Genomic DNA, 12,389 nt, shown 5'->3' with positions numbered 1-12,389 from the left:
CTGGGGTTGGAGAATTTTCCAGCCTGGGAGAATTGACTGAGAAAAGTCCTCCTTTGGCTTCTTACCAAGTTAGACAAGAGAGCAATCAGCTGCTGAGTTCTAGCCAACTGGAATGTATGTGAGGGTGTACTATAAATCGTCCTATAGGGTCAGTCCAGCTCCTAGTCTGTGAAGAGCCTCCCAAAGAAGAATGAGACCTATACACGGGATCCTTGTCACTCTGCAGCTGCTTTAGGAAGGAATAGAGTGGTGATTTGATGTTACTGTGGGAGCAGCTCACTTTATATAGTAACATACTGCCTGTTGTGTGGGGCAAGAGATTCCACTGACCTTTTTGTTTTCCCCCTGTTGCCTTTCTCACCAATTTCCTTTATCGTTTTTTATTTCTGACCATACTCTTGGGGAGATGTATCTGCAGTCCTATCATTCTGTAATCCCTTCCTACTCATAAAGGTTCCAGAATTTCATCTGTCTACTCTGTTTTCACTGTCTTGGATGTAATGTTTGGGCTTACATAGAGAATATGAAAAAGTTGTTTTCTTGGCTGGCGATCTTCTCCCAATCGGCAGACTATTTGTTAGGCTTCAGGGGAAACTCCAGGTTCCCCCCCTTCTTGGAAGCCTTTCACTTCACTCATAAATATTTAATATTGGAGTTACTGCTCAGTTTTATTTTTCCAAGTGTTACAGTATAGACATTAGACCAGAAGAACTTTAAAATACTGTGGAGACTTTTTCTGATGCTTGAGTCTTTATAAAATGTATTTACCACACATTTAAAAAATTTTTTTTTAATTTTTAAAATTTATTTATTTAACACAGAGAGAGAGATAGATCACAAGAAGACAGAGAGGCAGGCAGAGAGAGAGGAGAAAGCAGGCTCCCTGCTGAGCAGAGAGCCCAATGTGGGGCTCCATCCCAGGACCCTGAGATCACGACCTGAGCCGAAGGCAGAGGGTTAACCCACTGAGCCACCCAGGTGCCCCTTACCACACATTTTTATTTTTGAGAGCTTCAGTGGTTTTTCCAGTTGTCTGTCTTCCATCTGTCCACTGATCAAGAACTTTATTGAGCATCTGTTATGGAAATCACTAGGCATCTCCTACTGTTGTTCTTCCATGTCATTTATGCTTAGAACCATCAGAGAACTGTATACATGGGTACGTATTGGTCCCCAGTAGTATTGCTTTGACTAAATTGTACTTTGGTGTAAGGTCATTGGCCTGTATTGAAACAGATAATAATAAAGAGGTCTAGGGAATCATTGCTATTTTGTATCACGGTGGTATCTTCTTTCTGGAAACCCATGGGAGAAATTTCTGCTTTTAGTATCGGAGATAGTCGTTCCCTGTGGGTTTTCTTGTTTAATTTAACTTCATGCACATTTATGAATTTGTTTTTAATAATATTTCTGTCTTGGGCACCTGGGTGGCTCAGTGGGTTAAAGCCTCTGCCTTCGGCTCAGGTCCTGGGATCGAGCCCCGCATCGGGCTCTCTGCTCAGCGGGGAGACTGCTTCCCTTCCTCTCTCTCTGCCTGCCTCTCTGCCTACTTGTGATCTCTCTCTGTCAAATCAATATATAAAATTTTTAAAAAAATAAAAAAAAGAGTACTTCTGTCTTAATTGTCCCAGAGGTTAGTGTCAAACTTGTAACTTCCTTTAATAAATGTGAAGGACTTTCTGACATGTAGTTTGTGTCATGACCTTACTACTAGTGACCTCTGATTTTTTTTCTCTTTTGTTCCTCTTTCTCGTTTTCAATTTATTCTATGCTGCAGTATAGTATAAGTGTTTTTTTTTTTAAAGATTTTATTTATTTATTTGACAGAGATCACAAGTAGGCAGAGAGGCGGGCAGAGAGAGGGAGGTTGGGAAGCAGGCTCCCCACTGAACAGAGAACCCGATGCAGGGCTTGACCCCAGGACCCTGGGATCATGATCTGAGCTGAAGGCAGAGGCTTTAAACCACCGAGCCACCCAGGCATGCCCGAAATAACAGTTTTTTTATGGACATTTTACTCTTTTTCTCTTGCTTATTCAGTTGTAAAACCTCTTAGGTCAGCTGTTCCTCTCTGAGGGGATCAAGGTTTTCCCTGTCCCCGTTGAGGTCCTTTCCGTAAATATAGTGAGTACCTTTATGTGTTAATCATTGTTCTAGGCACTGCACACAAAAAGGTGAAAGATATTGATCTTTTCTCGCAAAGATATGGTCTAGTGGGAAAAGCGGATATGTAAGTAAATACTTGCAGTAAAGTGTTACAGATGGGGTAGTAGAAATATGTACCCTATATGTATAGGGATAATACAGAGGAGAAAGAATTAATTCATGATGAATAGGGAAAACTACCTAGAAAGGTGATCTGTCCTTACTTGTGAAGGATGAAAGAGGTTCTTTTTTTTTTTTTTAAAGATTTATTTATTTATTTATTTGGCAGAGAGAGAGAGAGAGATCACAAGTAGACAGGCAGGCAGAGAGAGACAGAGAGAGAGAGGGAAGCAGGCTCTCTGCTAAGCAGAGAGCCCGATGCAGGGCTCCATCCCAGAAATGTGAGATCGTGACCTGAGCCGAAGGCAGTGGCTTAACCCACTGAGCCACCGAGGTGCCCCGAAAGAGGTTCTTTAGGTAGATGGGGGTAGCCAGCTTTTCTGGCAGAAGGAATAACATAGATAAAAATACGGTGTGGTTAGAAACTACAACTTGTAGAAACTACAAGTGGTTGCTCCTAGGATTCCTAGCCAAGAGTCTGTAATTAGAATATCTTAGGCCATGGTACATATGTCCAAATTGATGCTGTTTAATCAGTCAGCTGGAGCTGAAGATTCATCACAAAGTAGATACTTTGGGCTTTTGATTTGGCCCAAGCTTAGACGTAGATCCTTCAGATAGTTCTTCTCTGCTTTATTTTATGCATTAGCAAAATTTGAGTCATCCTAAAGTCATGCCTTCCATCATTCTGGAAGCTTTCTGAGCCAAGGGCAGTTTGGCTTAGGAGTAAGTTATGCTTTGTGTTGTAACCATTGGCAATAAGTTCTCTTCTTGCCCTGCACACGCTCAGTAGGACTGCAGCTACTGAAGCACATGGGAAGGAGGAGATGGGATGATACCCTCAGTGAATTTATGTTTTTCTGGGATGTTTCTTGGTGAGGATGCTAAAACTTTAATAAGATTCTGAGCTGACTTATGCCACAGATCTCTGAGATACTGGGTCCTAATTTGTAAGGCAAACTGTGTAAGTCAGTTGACATTCTCACTGAGGAATTTTTTTTGGCAGATTTTCCTTTGGACTTCTGGACAGATCTGTAAAACAGCATGACTTTTTTTTTTTTTAAAGATTTTATTTATTTATTTGACAGACAGAGATCACAAGCAGGCAGACAGGCAGGCAGAGAGAGGGAGAGGAAGAAGCAGGCTCCCTGCAGAGCAGAGAGCCCGATGTGGGACACGATCCCAGGACCCTGAGATCATGACCTGAGCCGAAGGCAGCGGCTCAACCCACTGAGCCACCCAGGCGCCCCAAACAGTATGACTTTTAAAAAATACTTCAACGTGGCACATATCAAGAGGTTGAATAAGGCACTAATAGATGCCCTTGGTGTTTCCAATAAGCTGTCCCTTGTGGCTGATGGAGACTAGGATTTACATCTTCTGGAATGCATTCCTAAATTGTTTTTTTTATTTCCATGGACATATTTCTTAATCTCTTTCCTTGTTTCTGCATCTGTAAAATAGGGCTATAGTCTACCCCATCAACAGATCTGGCATTTGACATTCTGCACTAAGATGGAGTCCCAAAGATTATTGGCTATGGAATAAAGGCTTTTGGTGGAACGGCAGAAAAGATTGTGGTAATTTAAAAAAACCCTTTTATTAAAAGATAATATATGTACAGAAAAGCATACATATCAAAGCCATACAGTTTGATAAGTTGTCACAAACTACAAGCATTCATGTGGAACCAGCAGAGTTTAATTGGGTTTTGACTCATGTTACTTTTATTCTTTCTTTTAACTCTGAAGTCCAATTTTCCCTATATGTTTAATAGTTATAGTGACAGGGATAGAGCATTGTAAATAAATTAGGAAGAAGTTAATGTTCATGTTTTCCCTTGCTAATACTCTTTGGTATGCCTAAGATTGATTTCTCATTGTTGAGAGAAGAAAGGAGAATTGGATCAAAGATGAGAGATTTAAAGGTGTTTGCCCTGTCTTTTGAACTAGGTATTTTGGGTCTGGGAACAAGTACAGAAAAGACACGACTGACAAAAAACTAGATGGAAGCAGGCCTTGCCTTCAGTCACAGCAAAACTGAGTCTCTCACCAAAAGTGCTGTGGTTTTTGGCCTTAATGTTGAACTATCTGGCTATGTCTGGCTGTGGGGGGCTGGGGAGTGTGTGACATCATGGCCCACTAGCTTCTGGAGACACTTGGAATCAGTTGGGATGTGGAATCCCAGAAGTTCTGCGCTGGCGTGTTTATAGTCTTGTCTTTGGTGTCCGGGTAAACGCCACGCTGTACCAGGTCATGTTGTCTGTGTGTAACCCATTTTTTATTCTTACAGTTTTCTTCTCTTTTTGCTGCCAGCTGCCAGTGAGGTAGGGGTGTCTCTGTTGATAAAGAACAGATACAGAAGTTTGCATCCAAACCTGAATAACCATTTTTAACTTGAAACACTTTTCCTAGGAGTTGATGCACCAGAATCCTTCCCTTATTTGGTGCCCTGCTTAAATCTGAAGTTTGTATGAGGTTGCCAGAGCTCTCTGTATGCTGATTATTTGCTTTTTGGTACCCACAGCACAGTGGTTTGTGAAACCTTCTTTGTGACCACATCTTTCTTAAACTGAAGCTTTGTTCTCCTTTGGGTTCTTAGATTAGTTCTTGCTCCTCCCTTTCCTGAGAGATTCAGGGGTTTTCCTGTATTGTGGTAGGTAGGTAGGCAGGAGGGTATGTTTTCAGGTATTTTTTTCTGGATTATACACAGTCCTTGATGATGGTGTGTGAATGTACATATACTCTTTGACTCTTGAAGAACTCTTTCGCTATTAACCAGGCAGTTTGTGGATTTAGAAAAAATGTTAGTGTTTATTTTACTGGTTCTATTACTGCTATTTCACTTATGGAAAGCAAGGTTTTACTCACTTTTCTATCTTCCTATTGGCATTATCCTAGGGTACATTTGTTAAGTACTTCCACTGATTTGCAAGATATGATATGAACTGGAAGTATCTACTTCTCTTAATCTGTAAGACTTCTCAGTTGGTTTGAACTAGTGGTCTCTCAGTGAATGATAACTGGAACCATTGGCCGGTTTTTGCTTGGGGTTGCTTTAGCTTTTGGCCTTTATAAACATCCTCAGTAGCTGTCTTGGTTCTGCCAAAAAGATTCCCTTCTTTAAAGGTGAAAGATTAAGAGCTCAGACTCTGGAGCCAGGCTGCCTGGGTTAACCTTGGACAAGTCACTTAACTTCTCTGTTGCTCCATTTTCTCATCTGTAATATAGAAATTATAGTATTACTGAACTCACAGGATTGTTGTAAGGTTAAATGAGTTAACAGACAAGGTGCTTTGAATAGTGCCTTACACACAGGTTTCTCTAGAAGTTTAGACTTTTATTATTAAGTTGCTTGGGTGTGTCATACTTGTTTTGTTCAGGTGGAAAAACTTGAATTCTTATTATCTGAATTGTGTTTGAGTAGCCTGGGGTACTTTTATCTCCTAAAGCACAGAGCCAGCTTGGTAAATTCAACCTGTCCTCAGTGGGGGCTGTCCCCAAGCTTCCAAAAGGTACAACTCAGTAAGGTGTTAGGTCACACTCCCCCACACTGTGTAGATTGTAAGTTGGGTAGAAGAGAGTAGAATACTGGATAAGTTCTCCAGTTCTTTGTTCTCATTGGCTGAGCCTTGTTTGTGCTTCAGAGTATGTCCTTTGCTCCTACTGTATGTCAAGCCAGAAATTGTAAACATATGGGTATTATAATCTTTAGAACCTACTTTCTTCCATCCATCCATCCCTCCATCTACCACTCTATCACTGTTGATGATTCCTGTGTCCTGGGTTATAGAAATGAAACATTAACTAAAGTACATCACAGTCTAGAGCTGTGGTGACCGGTGTGGTAACCATATTGGCTATTTACATTAATTAAAATGAAATACAATTAAAAATTTAGTTCCTCAGTCACACTGGCCACCTTTCAAATACCACATGTGGCTGGTGGCTGCTTTATTGGTCTGTGAAGATAAGGAACGTTTCTGTCACCATGGGTAAAGTTCTAGGGACAGAGCTAGTCTAAAGACAGATGTGTATATGTAGGACGCACTATGATACACAGTATCAGAAAGGTATATGAAGTATTCTCTAAGCCTGCAGGATATGGTATCAGGCTCAGCCTGGGGGTAGAGAGGGTTGGGAAAGCAAGGAAAAGTAGGACTTTATTAGATTTAGAAAGGCATGGCAGGAGAAGGAACATGGTGAATTTCAGGCACCATGAGTAATTCTTTGTTACTGAAGTATATAGGCCATATCAGCAAGGGTGGGGAAAGGAGGAGCAGCCGAAGGCTAGACTAGAAAGGCCATTTGCTCACCAAGTATTTATTGGTTACCTCCTATGAGCCCACTGTTGTGAACAAAATATAACAAGGTCCTTGCTGTCATGGTGTGTGTATATGTGTTTGTGTAAAAATTGGTGATAAATGCCATCAAAACAGGGTAAACTGCAGTAGTGGTTCTCAAACCTGTGACCAGAAACCTGGGGAGCTTTTAAAAATCCCAGTGCTCAGGTCTCACCCCCAGGGGTCACACCCTGCAGATTAAATCAGTGTTTGGGAATGGAGGCCAGGCATCTGTATTTTAAAAAGATTTATATACCATCCCATTGTGCTATAAAGTTTAGGAACCCTTGGACTGGAACATAAAACTGGCAGGATGCTTGGCACATTCAAGGGATAGGAGGCTACAGGGGTAGAGAGTGAGTATTGGATAGACCTTTTATAGCTTATAGTAAGGACTTTGGCTCCCCCCCCCCCTTTTTAAGGTTTTATTCATGTATTTATTTATTTTTAAAGAGATTATTTATTTATTTGACAGACAGAGATCACAAATAGGCAGAGACAGAGAGGGGGAAGCAGGCTCCCCGCTGACCAGAGACCCCGATGTGGAGCTCAGTCCCAGGACCCTGGGATCATGACCTGAGCCAAAAGCAGAGGCTTTAACCTACTGAGCCACCCAGGCACCACTAAAGATTTTACTTTTAAGTAATTTCTATGCCTATCTAACTTGGTGCTTGAACTCAGACCCCTGAGATCGAGAGTTAGATGCTCCACCAATTGAGCCAGCCTGATGCCCTGGATTTTATCTTTTGTTTTGATGTTAACTGTGGTCTCTTTTTGTCCAGTCTCTTGGGCCAGAATGTAGCAGTGGGAACTGCTGTTACTCAGGATCAGAGTGCTTAATTCCTGATAGAACTCTGTCTGTCTTGGAATACCTTTGTCTGGGTTTTGTCAAATTATCCTCCAAAAAAGAAATAGATTTAAATTCTCATAAATAGTGATGAGTATGTTACTTCCTACAGATTACTAGTAATACTGCACTGTTTTTCTTGAGGGTTTTGTGTGTAGCACCTGGATATTCTATTTAATCACTATAAAATCTGTGTGCTCTATATGTTCTTCAGTCACTTATCGAATATGTACTAAGTACCAACCACCATGCTAGGTAGGACGTTTAAAATTATTGAAAGGAAATAAGAATATCCAAAGTATCTCTAAAAATGAAATCACTGTTTCATTTGGTTTGGGACTTTTTCTAAAGACTCATACTTGGTTCTGGGTCACTGCTGGTCTCTGTAGATGGAGTTATTTAGAACTAGAACCTCTGGGAATTAGGGACAGGGATCATGATTGTCTGAGTGTAGAATGACTGTATCTTCCCTCTCTTCTCTGTCTTCATTGCCATTGGGTGATTACAGTAGCTGCTGCTTCTTCTTCTTTTTTTTTTTTTAAGACTTTATCTGTTTATTTGACATAGAGAGATCTCAAGTAGGCAGAGAGGCAGGCAGAGAGAGAGGCGAAAGCAGGCTTCCTCCCGAGCAGAGAGCCCGATGCGGGGCATGATCCCAGGACCCCGAGATCATGACCTGAGCCAAAGGGAGAGGCTTAACCCACTGAGCCACCCAGCAGCCCCATACAGTAGCTTCTTAATTGGTCTCCTGGCCTCCACACATTTGACCCTGACCAACTCCCCCCGTACCCAAAAACAACTCTTTAATTTCTAAACAGTAGTTAGAATGTCCTTTCAAAAATGGAGGTTTGCTCATGTCACTTCCCTGTTCAGCATTTCTCAGTAGTTTGATTAAGATCAAACTTTTTAACTAAAGAGTACAACTTGACTCACCTGTTTCTCCAGCCTCCCTCTTGGAGAATCACTCACCTGCTTATGCCAGTCTACCACATAACACTTTGGGACCACCACACATTCTATTCATTTACTTGTGACACATAGGCAATACCCTCTGCCTGATCCAAATCCAACTATTTACTCAGCCTTCAGGTTTCAACTCAAGGATCTCTTCCTCTGAGATCCTCTAATGCCCCTGCAGTAGAATAGAGCATCCTGTATGTCTCTAATTACGGTACTTTATTATGACGTCACCCATAGAGCAAGGATCATCTCTGCCTTTGTTCTTGGTTCACTCAGTGTCCTGTATGTAAAAGGTGGACAGTTAGTTTTTGCTGAGTGAACAAATGACTTCAGCACCCTCACACTCCGTCGACCCACTCATTTATAGGATGGGTTTGAGCTTGTGTATGTGCTTTTGGAGAACTGTTTTCTGGTTACCCACCTGATCACCACGTGGGAGCTTCAGCCATTTCCTCTTCTCTCTCACTTTGTGCAGTGCAGACATAGGGTGTCCCAGCTCACCTACTTTTCAGGTGGATGGGCATGAGAGTTCCCAGGCGCTGTGAGAGATGAGTCAGAAGGAAGAGTCATTCAGAAAGTAGCCCAGTCAGAGCAACAGTGCTGCCCTTTGGCTGAACTTTCTCTCTTTCTCTGTATACCTTGAGATGTCAGGCTGGTGGCACTTCTGAACTGGTTGTTACAGATTGTCAGACCACAGCATATGGATTCATAAACCTTAATCTGGCACTTTTCCTCGATTACGGATGTTTTGGGTAGTGTCCAGGGGCCCTCTGGCCTAAGTAAAAACTTTATTGGTTTTGAGTATGTTCTGTTTCTACTTGGTCACTTAGCCCCATAATGGCATTGAAGGTGGAAACCTGGAGAGCCCCATTTATATTTCTTTGTAGCCTTTGGGGCTTTTGAGTTCAAAAGCTTTGAGAACAGCACTCTTTCAGCATTTGCTGGGTTTTTTGTTTGTTTGTTTGTTTTGTTTTGTTTTTTGGTGCTATCATAGAAAAGGATGGTGCTTACTCAAAAGCTGACAAGAAAAGTTAGCTTTAGTTAGAATCATACTTTTGTAGGCTTTTTAGAATTGGAAGGAATGCTGTGGATGGGTGATTCCCCTCCTCCTCATTACCCTTCTTTTTTTTTTTTTTTTTTTAAAGATTTTATTTATTTAACACATCGCAAGTAGGCAGAGAGGGAGGGAGAGAGAGAGAGGGGGAAGCAGGCTCCCTGCTGAGCAGAGAGCCCAATGTGGGGCTCGATCCCAGGACCCTGAGATCATGACCTGAGCTGAAGGCAGAAGCTTAACCCACTGAGCCACCCAGCCACCCCTACCCTTCTTTACCTGTCAGCTTGTGAGAGTCATTGCTGTTTCCAGTAGATGTGTATGGTAGCCCTGAAGTGTTGTGCAGGTAGAAAAATTTTTTAGACCCTAGTGTTATAAATCTAGCCAAGAGATCAGCAAACTTTTTGTGTAAAGGGCCAGAGAGTAAATATTTTAGGCTTTTGGGACACACATTCTACTGAGGCTACTCACCTTGCCTTTGTAGGGGTAGCCACAAACAAGATGTAAAGAAATGAGGGTGGCTGTGTTTCAATAGAATTTTATTTGTGGATGCTGGAATTTACATTCCATACAATTTCTCTGTGTCATGAAATATTCTTTTTGAGTTTTTTCCAGCCATTAAAACAATGTAAAAAACAGGGGTGCCTGTGTGGCTCAGTGGGTTAAGTGTTTGACCTTTGGCTCGGGTCATGATCTCAGGGTTCTAGGATCAAGTCCTGCATTGGGTTCACTGCTCAGCGGAGAGTCTGCTTCTCCTCCTCCTTCCCACTTGTGCTCTCTCTCACTGTTTCTGTCTCTCTCAAATAAATAAATAAAATATTAATAAAAACAAACATTCTTATCTCCTGGGCCATATAGAAATAGGTGGCATGCTACCTATTGACCCTTGGGCTGTAGTTTGCTGACCCCTGATCTAGCTCAGTGGTTCCTAAATCTGATTGTCTTTCAGAATTACCTGGAGACCTTTTGAAAATGCTGATTTGCAGTCACCTTCCCCCACCCTGAAGATTCTGGTCCTGTAGGACAGGGGAACCTGTTTTTTTACAGGTCTTTTTTTTTTTTAAAGATTTTTTATTTATTTGTTAGAGAGAGAGATACAGAGCGCAAGCACAGGCAGACAGAGTGGCAGGCTAGAGGCAGAGGGGGAGAAGCAGGCTCCCTGCCGAGCAAGGAGCCCGATGCGGGACTCGATCCCAGAACGCTGGGATCATGACCTGAGCCGAAGGCAGCCGCTTAACCAACTGAGCCACCCAGGCGTCCCTTTTTTACAGGTCTTATTGTGATGCATACACACTCAGGGTTATAGAATTACCAATATTGATCTCACTCACCCTTCTCATTTTATAGTTGAAGAAATAGGTTTAGAAAGTCGATGTGACTTCTGTTAGTGATATAGTAAATAAATGGCACAATCAGAATTTGAACCCAGGTCTTTAATTCTAAGACCAATAGTCTTTGTTCATATCATTCTGTACTCATCCCTTTGCTCAGTAAACAACAAGCAATAAATGCAGGATAGTCACTCAGGGTTCCTGATTTTCCTTTTTTTTTTTTAATGAAAAGGAAAGTTTATTGAGCCCCTGGGGCCTTGAGGTTCTGGCAGGAGGCCTCCGTGTGGGCAAAGGAGGAGCCTTATTTGACCTTCTTGGGGCACTGGTTGTTGGTGAGGCCACATTTCTTACTGCAGATGACAATACGGGGGTGCAAGTGAGCAGAACACTCAGGGCAGATGATCTTGTCACAGTTGGGTTTCTGGGCCAGCTGGTGGAGGGAAGGCTGGGTGATGCCAGATCGAAGGTGAAGCACCAAGTACAGTATGCACAATATCTCTGGATATTGTGGTCTGAGAGTGTGGCCATTGTCCAGCTATATGTCTGCAAAAATGAGATGTTGCTGGTCATGCGTGATGCCCTTCTCGTCTTGGATTTTGGCTTGGATTTTTGACATTTTCAGTGTTGTCACTGGGCTTGGCCTCGAGGGTGATGGTCTTTGCCACTAGGGTTTTCACAAAGATCTGCATCTCTGCATCTGTCACAAGACTGCTGCCACCAAACCGCTCCGCCACCTCATTGAAGAGATAGAGCAGGGTTCCTTCTTTTCCTCAGACCTAGTGCTAGTTTCCCTCCTGAGAGCCAGCTGGGTACTCTAAGTTCTGCTGTCCCTCTGCTTGTTGGCTAGGTTTTCTGGACCCGACTGCTCATTTGACATTTAGCCTAATTTCCCTCCGGGCTGTTGGCTTTAAAGAGAGATAAGAAAGTAATAGCATATAAATGGCTTTAACATAAAAGGTTGTAGAGGCAGCACTAACCTGCAGTGTGAGGATGAGAGCTGTTGTTTCAAGGGGTGCATTTCTTGGAAGAGGTGGTTTTAAGAGGCACGTTTTACACTTGAGTTCACATGGCTCAGATCCAGCTCTCTAAGTAGGACATCTCTACATGGAACTTGGGCTTAATTAGAACTAATTGAGCTGTCATTTTTCCCAGAACAGTTCAGGGGTGGAGAAACTAAAGGTGAGAAGTAATCATTGTCCCTACTCTACCTCAACCTTGGTTTGGTCCAAGTAAGAAATGGAAGGATTGATTTTGATTTGCTCTGTCTTCCTATGAGGCATTTGAGTCATACTACTTGGCTTGCCTATACTTCTTTCTTTCTTTCTTTCTTTTTTAAAGATTTTATTTATTTATTTGACAGACAGAGATCACAAGTAGACAGAGAGGCGGGCAGAGAGAGAGGAAGGGGAAGCAAGCTCCCTGCTGAGCAGAGAGCTGGATGTGGGGCTCAATCCTAGGACCCTGAGATCGTGACCTGAGTGAAGGCAGAGACTTTAACCCACTGAGCCACCAAGGCACCCGTGTACTTCTTTCTTTATGTGTATCCTGGAAGGAGGAATACTGAATGTCTAATGAATAATCTTATTTATTTATT

General features: G+C 42.3%; 1 protein-coding gene and 1 pseudogene across 3 annotated transcripts in view; one reads left to right on the top strand and one right to left on the bottom strand.

Moving 5' to 3' along the window:
• Window positions 1-12,389, top strand: part of SMG6 (SMG6 nonsense mediated mRNA decay factor) — a 245,642-nt gene that overhangs the window by 33,489 nt on the left and 199,764 nt on the right. The gene's annotated exons all lie outside the window — the stretch shown is intronic.
• Window positions 11,097-11,487, bottom strand: LOC123389197 (annotated as a pseudogene).

Source organism: Mustela putorius, unplaced genomic scaffold (assembly GCF_011764305.1).
Source record: "Mustela putorius furo isolate JIRA1106 unplaced genomic scaffold, ASM1176430v1.1 tig00003962_pilon_pilon_pilon, whole genome shotgun sequence".
Classification (NCBI taxonomy): domain Eukaryota; kingdom Metazoa; phylum Chordata; class Mammalia; order Carnivora; family Mustelidae; genus Mustela; species Mustela putorius.
The sequence above is the reverse complement of the archived record's forward strand: the minus strand, read 5'-3'. Positions and strand labels throughout refer to the sequence as shown.